An 11,605-nucleotide genomic window follows, 5' to 3' on the forward strand; every position below is an offset into this window, starting at 1 on the left:
TGGGTGCACTTACACACACAAATTTTTTTAAATTACGTTACACATTTTATAAATGATTAAGAACAGTTTAAGCCAACAGTTCTCCCATGTGGTCTAGTGGTTAGGATTCCTGGCTTTCACCCAGGTGGCCCGGGTTCGATTCCCGGCATGGGAACGCATTCTTCATTTTACCGAAATGATTTATCTTAATACTTCAGTGTTGCATATAACTTAATTCCAGTTTTATTCATTCAATTTGATTGCTTCTTTTTTTTTTTTTTTTTTAGAAAGATCTAAGAATCAAGTAGGATTTATCAACTTTAAAGAAGCAGATGCGAGCCGTTAAACAATATCGATGTATCAGAATAAGAGATTGATTATCTTAGACTCCTGCATTACAAGATCTAAAGAAGAACAAAGCACAAACAAATATTATTTTCTATTTAACATGTGCAAATGCGTACGTTAACGAACCCTTTATACACGCTCACTTAACTACTTATACGTATGCGTAGTTTACTCGTTGTTCAAATTCCAGCTCCTTAAGTGAATAGGCTCCTAGTTATTTGTAAGAATCGATGAAGTTTCAGTTCGATATTCGACTTTCATTTCCTACAGAAAAACCGTTCGATATTCATGTTTTCTGGTTCAGAGAACCGTTCGTATATAAGTACCTCATTGTAATTGAAGTCGTTTAGTTTTCTTTAGTTATTTATTCATTCATTTGGTTTCTTTTGTTCTGGATAGGGCAAGAAATGAAAATGCAGATACGACACGTTAAATAATGTCGCTACCTGAACAAAATATTGGATTATGCTGACTCTTTCCCATCTGATTCTTCCTTTTCCGACTCTTCCTTTTCCGATTCTTAGGCCAAACAAAAACAGACACACACACACAAATATATAAAATTACGTTACACATTTTATAAATGACTAAGAGTAACCTAAATCAACAGATTTCCCATGTGGTCTAGTGGTTAGGATTCCTGGCTTTCACCCAGGTGGCCCGGGTTCGATTCCCGGCATGGGAACGCATTCTTCATTTTACCGAAATAATTTATCTAAATACTTTAGTGCTACATATAACTTAATTTATCAACTTTAAATAAGCAGATGCGAGCCGTTAAACAATATCGATGTATCAGAATAAGAGATCGATTGTCTTAAACTCCTGCATTACAAGATCTAAAGAAGAACAAAGCACACATACACAAATACGTACACACACATACATGCATTCATACACACAGAGCACGCAAATTGGAAAAATGATGGAGTACTTTTGATAAAACAGTAACTATCAGGATACGTGATCGGCGTTCCAATGTGGTCAAGTAGTTAAGATTCCGGTCATCCTGAGTTCGATGCCAGTGTAGGAACGCGTCCTTCTTTTTCTGTTAGAATTTATTTGTAGTTTCAGAAAAGTACGTCGGAGTTTGCTAGACAGTGGAATCTCTATATACAAAGATGAGTGAAGGCGCGTGGCTTAATGGTTAGGGCATTCGGCTCACGTTCATAAGGTCGTGAGTTCAATTCCCGGCGACGCGTTGTGTCCTTGAGCAAGACACTTTATTTCATGTTGCTCCGGTCCACTCAGCTGGCAAAAATGAGTAGTACCTGTAATTCAAAGAACCAGCCTTGTCACACCCTGTGTCACGCTGAATCTCCCTGAGTACTACGTTAAGGGTACCCGTATCTGTGGAGTGCGCAACCACTTACACGTTAATTTCACGAGCAAGCTGTTCCGTTGGTCGTATCAGCTGGGACCTTTGTGGTCGTAACCGACGGAGTGCTACTACGAAGATGTAGTAAGCAAACCGTTCGTTACATGAGTAGTTAAATGTAAATAAGGATAATCCGTTCCAAGTCACATCCATACTGTACATAAAGACGTGAAATGATGTTTTATTCGACCATCCATGAACTGCAAATACATAAATATATACGTATGTGCATGTGTGTTAGTGTGTGTGTGTGTGTATGTGCATGCACGCTCGCGTCTGTGAGTTGCGTTTTCCCCTGTCTTTCTCTCGAACCATGGTTAAGTTTTTAACAAAATATATCAAAAATATTTTCTATATGAAATATGAAAATGTGTACGCTAACGAACCGTTTGTACACGCTCTCCTAGCTACTTATATGCATTCGTAGTCTACTCGTGGTTCACTGTTCAACTTCCAGCTCGTTAATCGAACAGGCTTCTAGTTATTTATACGTGTGCGTAGTCTACTCGTAGTTTGTGGTTGCGTCATTTAAATAATGTCACTATCTGAATAAAGATATTGGATTGCTCGCCGTACAACAGGTGTCTGAGTACACGGATGTCAGTCATTCTGATGACGTGGTCAGTCCAACGTTATTGAGCCTTCAGCAGCGTTGACTCAATGCTTGTTGAACCAACTCTCTGTCCAGTACTTCTTGGTTTGTCACTCTGTCTGCCAACAAATGCCCATGGTCCTGTGTAGTGTCCTTGTGTGAAATTGTTCCAGCTGTTTGATGTGCTGGCAGTATGTGGTCCATGCTTCACCTATATAGCAGTGTAGAGATGACTACAGCTCTGTAAACCTTTAGCTTTGTCGACAGCGTAATACCTTTCTGCTGACGGACTTGGCTAGTCTTTTGGTTTCTGGGTGAGTTTTTGCAGTCCAGTGATCCATCGGCTAAGATTGTGCTGCTAAGGTACTTGAAGCTCTCTACACACTTCAGCTGGACTACCTCAGTGATGATGTTTGGCAAAGGGGTGACATGTGTTCGGAGTTGCTTGGACAAAAGAGCTTTGACGCTTCTGCAAAGTGGGCGACAATAATCTACTGGTGACTTTTCTTATGTGCCATTAGGGCACTGTCATCCAAATAGTGTTTCAGTGATGAGCTTTTCCACCGTCTTGGTTCGGACAGAGAGTTGCTGGACGGCAAAAATTGAGCCATCTGAAAGATATTTGATGTACACATCTGAGTCTAGATTTTTTGCTGTGTGGAGTAGGATCTATGTGAAAAGCATGTTGAACAAGACGAACGAGAACGCAGCCCTGTTTCACACTATTGGAAGAGTTGATGCAGTCACCATTTGCAGAGAGAGAACTTGACCGATTACGTTGTCGTGGAAGAGACTTACCACTGCGGTGAACTTGTGTAAGCAGCCTAGCTTAGCTAGGATGGTCCACAAAGCTTTTCTGTTGTGTGTCGAAAGCTTTGGTCAGGTCTATGAACACTGAATACAAATCCTTCTGTTATTCAATACACTTCTCTTTGACTTGACGCACAGTAAACGCCATGTCTATGGTGCAGCGGCCACGGTGAAAGCACATTGGGCTTCAGGCAAGCTGCTCTCTAAGACGCTGGTGATGAGCCTCTTGAGGAAGATGACAGATTTATCCACTTGCAGTCGATTCAAACAAAGAAAGAACAACATAGTCATTGATATATAGAACATAGGTACCCTCAAGGTTCGAGATAGTGTCTCCAGATATCTGAGAAGAACAGCCCTCATTGCCAAAGAACTGTCGAGATACAGTATCGACATAACAGCTATCAGTGAAACTCGACTGGCTGAGGAGGGGTCGTTGACAGAATCAGGCAATGGTTACATTTTCTTCTGGAAAAGCAAGGCCCTACACGAGGACAGAATATACGGAGTTGGATTCGCTATCAACTCCAGTCCTTGAAACGGATTCCCAGCCTGTCGACAGGGGTAAATGAAAGGCTTATGAAGATTCCCTGTCAGCGACAAACGCTTCCCCATCATAAGCGCGTACCCCCCTACACACATACACACACACACACATTACGAAAGGAGATCAGAGAGCAGTTCTATGCCGACTTGGACACTGTACTATGTGGCACGCCTAATACCGACAAGTTTCTAATACTTGGCGACTTCAAAGCCAGAGTCAGCAAGGACGAGGAACAGTGGAAAGGGGTTTTAGGGAAGCATGCAGTTGGGAAGACAAGTACCAATGACTTCCTGTTGCTGAGCAAATACGCTGAGCCCGTATCTCTTGGTTATCCTCATCTGGTGCAGCCCGCCAGTCGAAGCGGTTTACCGGGATGTGGCCGCTTCGCATGCTACAGCTACTTGGAGCCACAGGTGAGAGCTGGACTCCAGATGGAGTACCAAAGGTAGACGAGCCTCTCCCAGAGAGAACGACTAACCCCCACTCACCCACCAGAGATACTACCCCTCCACTGCAGCAGGAAGGGTTTCCAGGTTTTCTACCGAGAGGGTGGGATTGTCCTTGTGCAAAAGTTCTCTCACTTAAAATAACTTCACGCACAGGTGTCTGTACAGTTCAGCTTTCGAAGTGTCAACCTTGAGTCCTGCGGCGATGGGGGAGTGGGGAAAAGGACAGGTGGAGGTAACCACTGGAAATTCTAGTCACAAGCCTGCACGTAGGAGGCAGTACTAAAACAGATATAAACACACTCACACACATACACACACAGATAGGTAAAATAACGCAACACGTTTTATAAAACAGTAATTGTAGCGTCAGCTATTTAACTTTCCCATGTGGTCTAGTGGTTAGGATTCCTGGCTTTCACCCAGGCGGCCCGGGTTCGATTCCCGGCATGGGAACGCAGTTTTTTTTTTTTTTTTTTTTGCTCTGTCAATATGTATGTGTAGTGAAATTGATGTAATTTAGAGTTATATATAAGTTGATTTGGGATTTATTTGTTTTCTTATTTCGGTTTCCCTTTTATTCTGGAGAGATCTAAGAATCATGTTTTTAATGAAATGCCTTGAGTAAAGTAAAATTTCAATCGCCATCGAAACAACGACGAAACGTCTATGAGCATGCTCAATCTGCTAAAATAACAGCCAAATCTTCCACAAATTGCATCCGGCTGACTCAAAAATTAGAGGACAAATAGGGTGGTGTAGTCTAGTCAAATAAATGGAATCGTCACAACTAAAAAGTTTTTGGTCATGAGTCTACTCTTTCAGGTTTGACCTGGGATAAGCTACGTTGCCGTCTTAGTTCGTAAAGAGCCTGCTTTTTTGCAGTGGAATATAAAATATTCGACGGTCCTATATAAAAATAATTGTTTTACGGTAAAACATAAAAAATTGGTTAGTGTGTAATGTTATTCAATTGAGATGAGAAGTATTTTTCATAACAAGAACATTAAAGAGACACATGTGTAACCCAGTGGTTCTCAAACGGTGTCCATATAACCCCTGGGGGTCAATATCAAAATCTTGGGGATCCACACAATCAAAATAGTAAATTGGGTCTACAGTAGTAATTTGAAGGTTCATGAAAAAATTTCGCTTTAGATATATTTATTGCAAGAAACAGTTAGGTTCTCTAGCGTTTTACATAGTTCAACCAATACAAGTTAAATGTGTGAAAACGCAATAGGAACTTTTGAAGAAGCGTCTACAAAACTAGTTTATAAACACTGAATGGTTATGGGGGTCCACAAGAATAAAATAGTAATCAAAGGGGTACATTGATAAAAAATGGTTGAGAACCATATGTAACCGAACATACGATAGGAAAACTTTCTTACTTTTAAATAACATCAGCAAGAGATTAAACATGCATGGGAGATAACTCTATATGTGTGTGATGCTTTCGAATAATATAGCTGATGTCGCTTAGTCTTGTGCAACTGTAACAGAGATAGTTGTACACTAGGAATCTGTTAATAGCGAACAGCTGCAGTCGTTGTTTAGCACCAGTTTATTTCTGATCGAGCAAATCTGTAATCAAAAATATCCCAGCTGAGACCACCAGCATCACACACCTTTCATTATTTTTTTTTAAATTTCTGGCAGTGTATACCTAAGGCTATATTTGCAACTAATTCCAGCATGTAAAAGCAGCCACGTACAAACTATTGTTTTGCACTTAATAGCAATAACATACCTCACACAACTCAGTGAATTATAAAACAAAATAGTATATATACATATATATGAATAATAAATAAAAATTAAATAATGATTTCAAAATTTTGCCACAAGGGTAGCTGGTACTTATTTAATCGATCGCTAAAGGATGGAATGCAAAATCGACCTCGGCGGAATTTGAACTCACAACGTAGCGACGGGCAAAATACCGGTAAGCATTTCGCCCGGGGGCACTAACGATTCTGCCAGCTCTCCGCCTCAATAAATAAATAGAAAAAGGACAGGTGTGGGTGTATAGTTAAGAAACTTCCTACCCAGCCACATGCTCTTGAGTTCAATTCCAATTCATGGTATCTTGGGTAAATGTCTTCTATTATATAGCCCCGGGCCGACCAATGCTTTGAGAGTGAATTTGATACACAGAAACTGAAAGAAGGCAGTTGTATATACATATACATACATACACATACATACATACATACATACATATATATATATACATGGCGCAGCCTGTGACTGTGTGGTAAGAAGCTGCGTGACACCTTGGGCAAGTGTCTTCTACTATAGCCTCGGACCGAGCATAGCATTGCGAGTGTATTTGGTAGACGGAAACTGAAAGAAGCCCATATATATTTGTGTGTTTGTGTCTGTGTTTGTCTCCCACCATCGATTTCTTCAACTAAAAAGGCGGTGCTCCAGCATGGCCGTAGCCCAATAGTTAAAACAACTAAAAGATAATATTAAGATGATGATGAAAAGCATTTAAACAGACCTACCATCAACCACATTTAGACACAACAAACAAAACAACCACATTAATTCCAACCCCTACGCATGTCACATGACCAGTTAGAAATAGGAACTAAATACCCCTCACCTCTCACCGAACTGTCCTTAAAAGTCGAAGGCACTGGCCAATGAAGTCCTTCGTGCATAGTATCATGGCATGTTTGAACTTACGTAATTATAAGTCTGCATGATCAAAGGGTTAAACTCTCTCTCTCTCCCTCCCCTTTTCTCCTCTCCCTCCCTCTCTCTCTCTTCCTCTTTCTCTTCTATGCTTGTGTCCGTGTTAATCCACAAACATACACATACACACACACACACACCCACACACACACACACACACACACACACACACACACACATATATATATATGTCTGTAAGCATGTATGTATGTATTATTTGTGTGTGTATGTGTGTGTCTTTTTATTAGTGTTCGTTTGTTTACGTCACTGTAACCTAGTGGTTCGGCTAAACGGAAGAATAGAATAAGTAAATAAGTACCAGATTTAGAAAATAAATACTGGAGTCAATTTGTTTGACTAAACAGTTTTAAGCTGGCACTCAAACATAGTCGCAGAACAATGACTGAAAGAAGTACAAGACAATTGAGAATATATATACATGTCGTCGTCGACTTACGACCACAATTGGTTCCGACCACAATTGGCAGCTATACCATTGATTCTAATATACAAAAGGGCGGAATGACTGTAGCTGGAAAGACATTGATCCTGAGTTTGTTTAGTCAGTCACAAAAGAAGAGACTTGGCTGAAGATTAATCATCAAATACCTTTATTGTTACACCATGTTAGAGCCACGCTGTGATTCTCTAGCGTTGGATCTGTGTAAATATAACTCGCCGTGATTCAAATGACTTTTTATGAGCTCTAGGTTTGCCCGATCAAATTTTAACTACTTAAATATGGAATATAGAAGGGAGTGATTCTAAACTTCAACAGGCCAGTGACAATTCCCGTCACGCTTCGATCTAATTGGACTTCATCAACCGTTTACAGAACAATGATTATAGACAGAGTAATAACAGTAAGCTTCGACTAAAATTGTGTAAAAGAGAAAACAATTACCAATGGCAGTAATATGGAGGCATGCTCTGTAACACCGCGTCGTTGCATCCACCATTAGTTGGGGATTCCCTACTCGAGGCGGATGACAATTTTGCATCACTCAGCCGACAACACCTCCAACCCATGGACTTGTTTGGGTAGTAATTGCTTCTGAGGGTTTTTACAATGTCAGAGTACAAATCCCACCTCCACCTATTTTAGTCATCTTTTATGTCGAGGTCCCCACATAGCACTAGAGCAATATCAAATTAAGTGCATTGCCCATGAACACAGCATGAACACAGGGAATCAGACCCTCGATCTGGTGATCGTGAGTGCAGTACTATAACCACTAAGCTACGCGCCTTCACAAAATATTACCAATAAAGAGGTCATAACTGTTTGTGGGAGTGAACATCATGTTACAATTCGAAACTATATTAAATCACAAAAGTGAAACACTTTCTATGTAATTATTCCAAGCAAGCTGTCAATAACGGTAGGTGTCTGGCATCCAAGCACTCAATCAGACATTCTGTTGCCCAATGCTTCGAATGGAAATTTACTAATTTTACAGATTAGAATTAATTATATATTTTCTGTATGTAGCAACTTGTTTAATTTGTTTCTCGAAGATTCCAACTTGATTTCTTTTCTCCACCTACTGGAGGTTTAATTTACATAACTTGTATCATTTGATACATAATTTGTATCATTAGATTGAAGTGGTTTTGTCCATAGGAGAAATACAACGTTGTGATATTCGTGTCTTTAATGGAAATGTAGCAGGAATATTTAGCAGTCACAAAACACCAAGAAATCGGATCCGGATCTCTATCTGATGCAAGTAAACAAGTAAAGAACACGAACACAATTCGCTCAAGTATTGCTGATGTCATCAAAACATTTATTCAAAAATTTTGTTGGAACAAGATTAAATCTTTGGCGCGCTTTTTCTGATCAAGAGCATCAGTTATAGATTTTGTGGATTTTAGCCACTAGCAAGTGGAAGCTAGAGAGGACAGTAGCAGGGAACTGTCCGTAGCTGCAAAACAATAGTCGAGGAAGACTGTGGTCGGGGCGGGGACAGCAACCATCCCTAACTAACTCCAAGAAACACACAACGGCGTTGGATCTTTCCTTGTTGGTTGCCACTTTTTAATTTCTTCCATTTTTGCTCCAATTCATTTCATATTTGGCGTATTGGTGTAGTTTTGTAAGGTAATCATTGACATGAAATTCATTTTCGCCACAAATTAGTAGATAAAGAATTAATAGCTTTTAAAGTTTGCAAATTTTGGATAATTTTTGCCAATCGAAAGCCACAGGCATATAGGGGCCTGTTTCCAGAGTAACAAGCAAAGCTGTTACCAAGATGCTTACCACGTCTTCTTTTTGTCGTTTGCTAAATGCTTAAAACTCATAATGTATGAGGTGGTCATGAGATGTGCCAAAAAAAACCCCAGCTAAGTAGGCCTTAAATCACGCACTATTTTTGTCGCATAATTGTACGAATTCCCGTGTGTGGAATACAAATTCGCGAAAATTTTCGGAAAATTTCAAAAAAGGAAAAAGTTATGAGGGGTTATATGGCGTACCTATAGCAAAATTCCGCCTGTATTTCACTTGTTTATAGTTGACAACACGTGCAGTCACGCACAAAATGAGAGCTTCCAAATCCTGTTTTCTGACTGGGTAAAAATTATCAAATTTTAAACACTAACATTTTTTGAAAATTTTCCTGAGAAAAAGTGAATGAGCCCCTGAGATTCAGCGTGGAAAATTACATCAATTCACCAAATCTTAAAATTTTCACTAAACTTCAAAATTTCCACAGGTACAGTCAAACAGAGAAAAAATCCAATATCTACTACTGTACCTGATCCCAAAATATCTCATGAATTTCGAACTTGTGTAAACATCTTTTTCTTTGTCGATCGTAGAAACGTGTAATTGTTAACGATAGATTAAGTATTTTTGTTTTTAAGACTTCGATCCGTGTCAAGTCGATACCGAATCGTAACTCAGTTCACACACATGAGCAACACCTTAACACTAAAGGAAGTTAAATTTGCTTCAACGGCAGATTCAAACCTTATCACCGTCTCTGCTTGCTGAGATATTAGCACAAGCTAGCTTCCTATTCCTGGGAATATAGATAGTGATGGCCTAAGAAAGGGTTAGACTAAAGCATTTATAGGGGTGAAACTTTCAAGTTTGCAGTATAGGAGTGTATAGGAGTGCAGAAGCAGCAAACTCAGGAGCCATATAGTGGGGTACAAACATTCTAGCTACGCTACTGTGTAAACAGTGAAAAATATCAAGGAAAAGGTTGAACTTCTAATTAACTAAAACTCTGTTTATGTTGTGTAACTCAACAGGCTCCATATGCTCCTCTAGTTAATTTCGGGTTCCCAATTCGTTAAAACTTCGTAGCATACGACATTAAGGCCATGATTCACTTGAGTGAAAAATAATATAACAGTCAGCAGTCAGCAAGTCAGCAACAGAAACAGCAACTGAACACACAGCAACAGTTTTAATAATTTCTTTATTAAAGACTACATTGTTCAACTTTCCCATGTGGTCTAGTGGTTAGGATTCCTGGCTTTCACCCAGGCGGCCCGGGTTCGATTCCCGGCATGGGAACGTTTCTTTTTTTTTTCTAATTTTTTTTTTTTTTTCTGTATAAAGATCCTCATTGTTTGTGTGCGCGCTTGTTTCTGTGTGTGTGCGTGCTTGTACTTGTGTGTGTGTGTTGGCGTAATTTCGTTATATCTACATTCCACAACACATAAATACAGTACAAGCACGCACGCACACACACACACACACAAAGGAACAAGCATGCACACACACACAGAGGACCAAGCACACATGCACGTACAACCCATTAGCTTTCTCTTTCCAGTTCGCTACGTCAACTGACAGTTAACAAGTCAACACGTGCTCACGGAAATTACCGAGTGGTTTAGTGACAGAATTCGGGTCAAAACGAAAGATCGCCGATAAGAGATATTGTGAGACTCATGTCCTTGCAAAAGTCTTCGTCTTATAATATTTAAAGGGTATTGCCGTCAGGTGTAAATTGTAACTGTTCAAAGGATTTAGAGTGGTTCCTCTTCAGAACACTTTATTCCACATGTTCCACTTAAATGAAGCTTAACCAACAATCGACGACGGTGATCGCTATTATGCTCCGTTGATGACGACCAATTAGACTGAAGCATGACTGTAGTTATAGCATAGTCAAAGGTCGGACTATCCCTATACAACAGTTCATAATTAATTAATAAAAAATCCAGTATTGTCTTCTCCTGCCTTTAAAAATTTTTTTTTTTTTTTTTTGTCTCTAAGCTAGAATTAGTAATTTAGAAACTTATTGCTTTCCTCATTAAGTTTTCGTGCAGCAAGCGTCCGTGAGTAACTGATTTGTTACAGTCTCTTGAGACTTAACTCCATTCTATTCATTCATTCATATATTTATGTACTCCATACATTCTGGAAATACTGGATTAGAGAAATTATTTCTTCTAAGTTCGTAAACTAGATCGCCTTACTACCGACTCCTGCTCTGCTAAGTTTCAGTATGTTCAAAGGCTTTAGTTTTGTTACATTCTACGTGTTTCACTCCATAAATGAAAATAATGTAACAGCCAGCAATAAACATCAATGAGAGCAACTGATGACAGCAACAGTTTTAATAATCTTTGTATCGTGTTAGCAATAACAGACATTCCCATGTGGTCTAGTGGTAAGGATTCCTGGCTTTCACCCAGGCGGCCCGGGTTCGATTCCCGGCATGGGAACGTGTTAGTTTTTATAGTTTTTCATTTTATTTTTCTTTGCAGTGCTCATTTATCTTCGTCGGGAAAGGATAACAGATACAAAATTTTCATAGTATAATTAAAATGTA

General features: G+C 39.5%; 5 non-coding genes across 5 annotated transcripts; all 5 read left to right on the forward strand.

Moving 5' to 3' along the window:
- The first annotated feature begins 82 nt into the window (after positions 1-82).
- Positions 83-154, forward strand: Trnae-uuc (transfer RNA glutamic acid (anticodon UUC)). The gene has a single exon. It is a non-coding gene; the product is annotated as a tRNA-Glu (tRNA).
- Positions 155-940: 786 nt separating this feature from the next.
- Positions 941-1,012, forward strand: Trnae-uuc (transfer RNA glutamic acid (anticodon UUC)). The gene has a single exon. It is a non-coding gene; the product is annotated as a tRNA-Glu (tRNA).
- A 3,472-nt stretch (positions 1,013-4,484) lies between these two features.
- Trnae-uuc (transfer RNA glutamic acid (anticodon UUC)) lies at positions 4,485-4,556 on the forward strand. The gene has a single exon. It is a non-coding gene; the product is annotated as a tRNA-Glu (tRNA).
- Positions 4,557-10,266: 5,710 nt separating this feature from the next.
- Trnae-uuc (transfer RNA glutamic acid (anticodon UUC)) lies at positions 10,267-10,338 on the forward strand. Its single transcript has one exon. It is a non-coding gene; the product is annotated as a tRNA-Glu (tRNA).
- A 1,088-nt stretch (positions 10,339-11,426) lies between these two features.
- Positions 11,427-11,498, forward strand: Trnae-uuc (transfer RNA glutamic acid (anticodon UUC)). Its single transcript has one exon. It is a non-coding gene; the product is annotated as a tRNA-Glu (tRNA).
- Positions 11,499-11,605: the final 107 nt, after the last annotated feature.

Source organism: Octopus bimaculoides, chromosome 10, assembly GCF_001194135.2.
Source record: "Octopus bimaculoides isolate UCB-OBI-ISO-001 chromosome 10, ASM119413v2, whole genome shotgun sequence".
NCBI classification, from domain to species: Eukaryota; Metazoa; Mollusca; class Cephalopoda; order Octopoda; family Octopodidae; genus Octopus; species Octopus bimaculoides.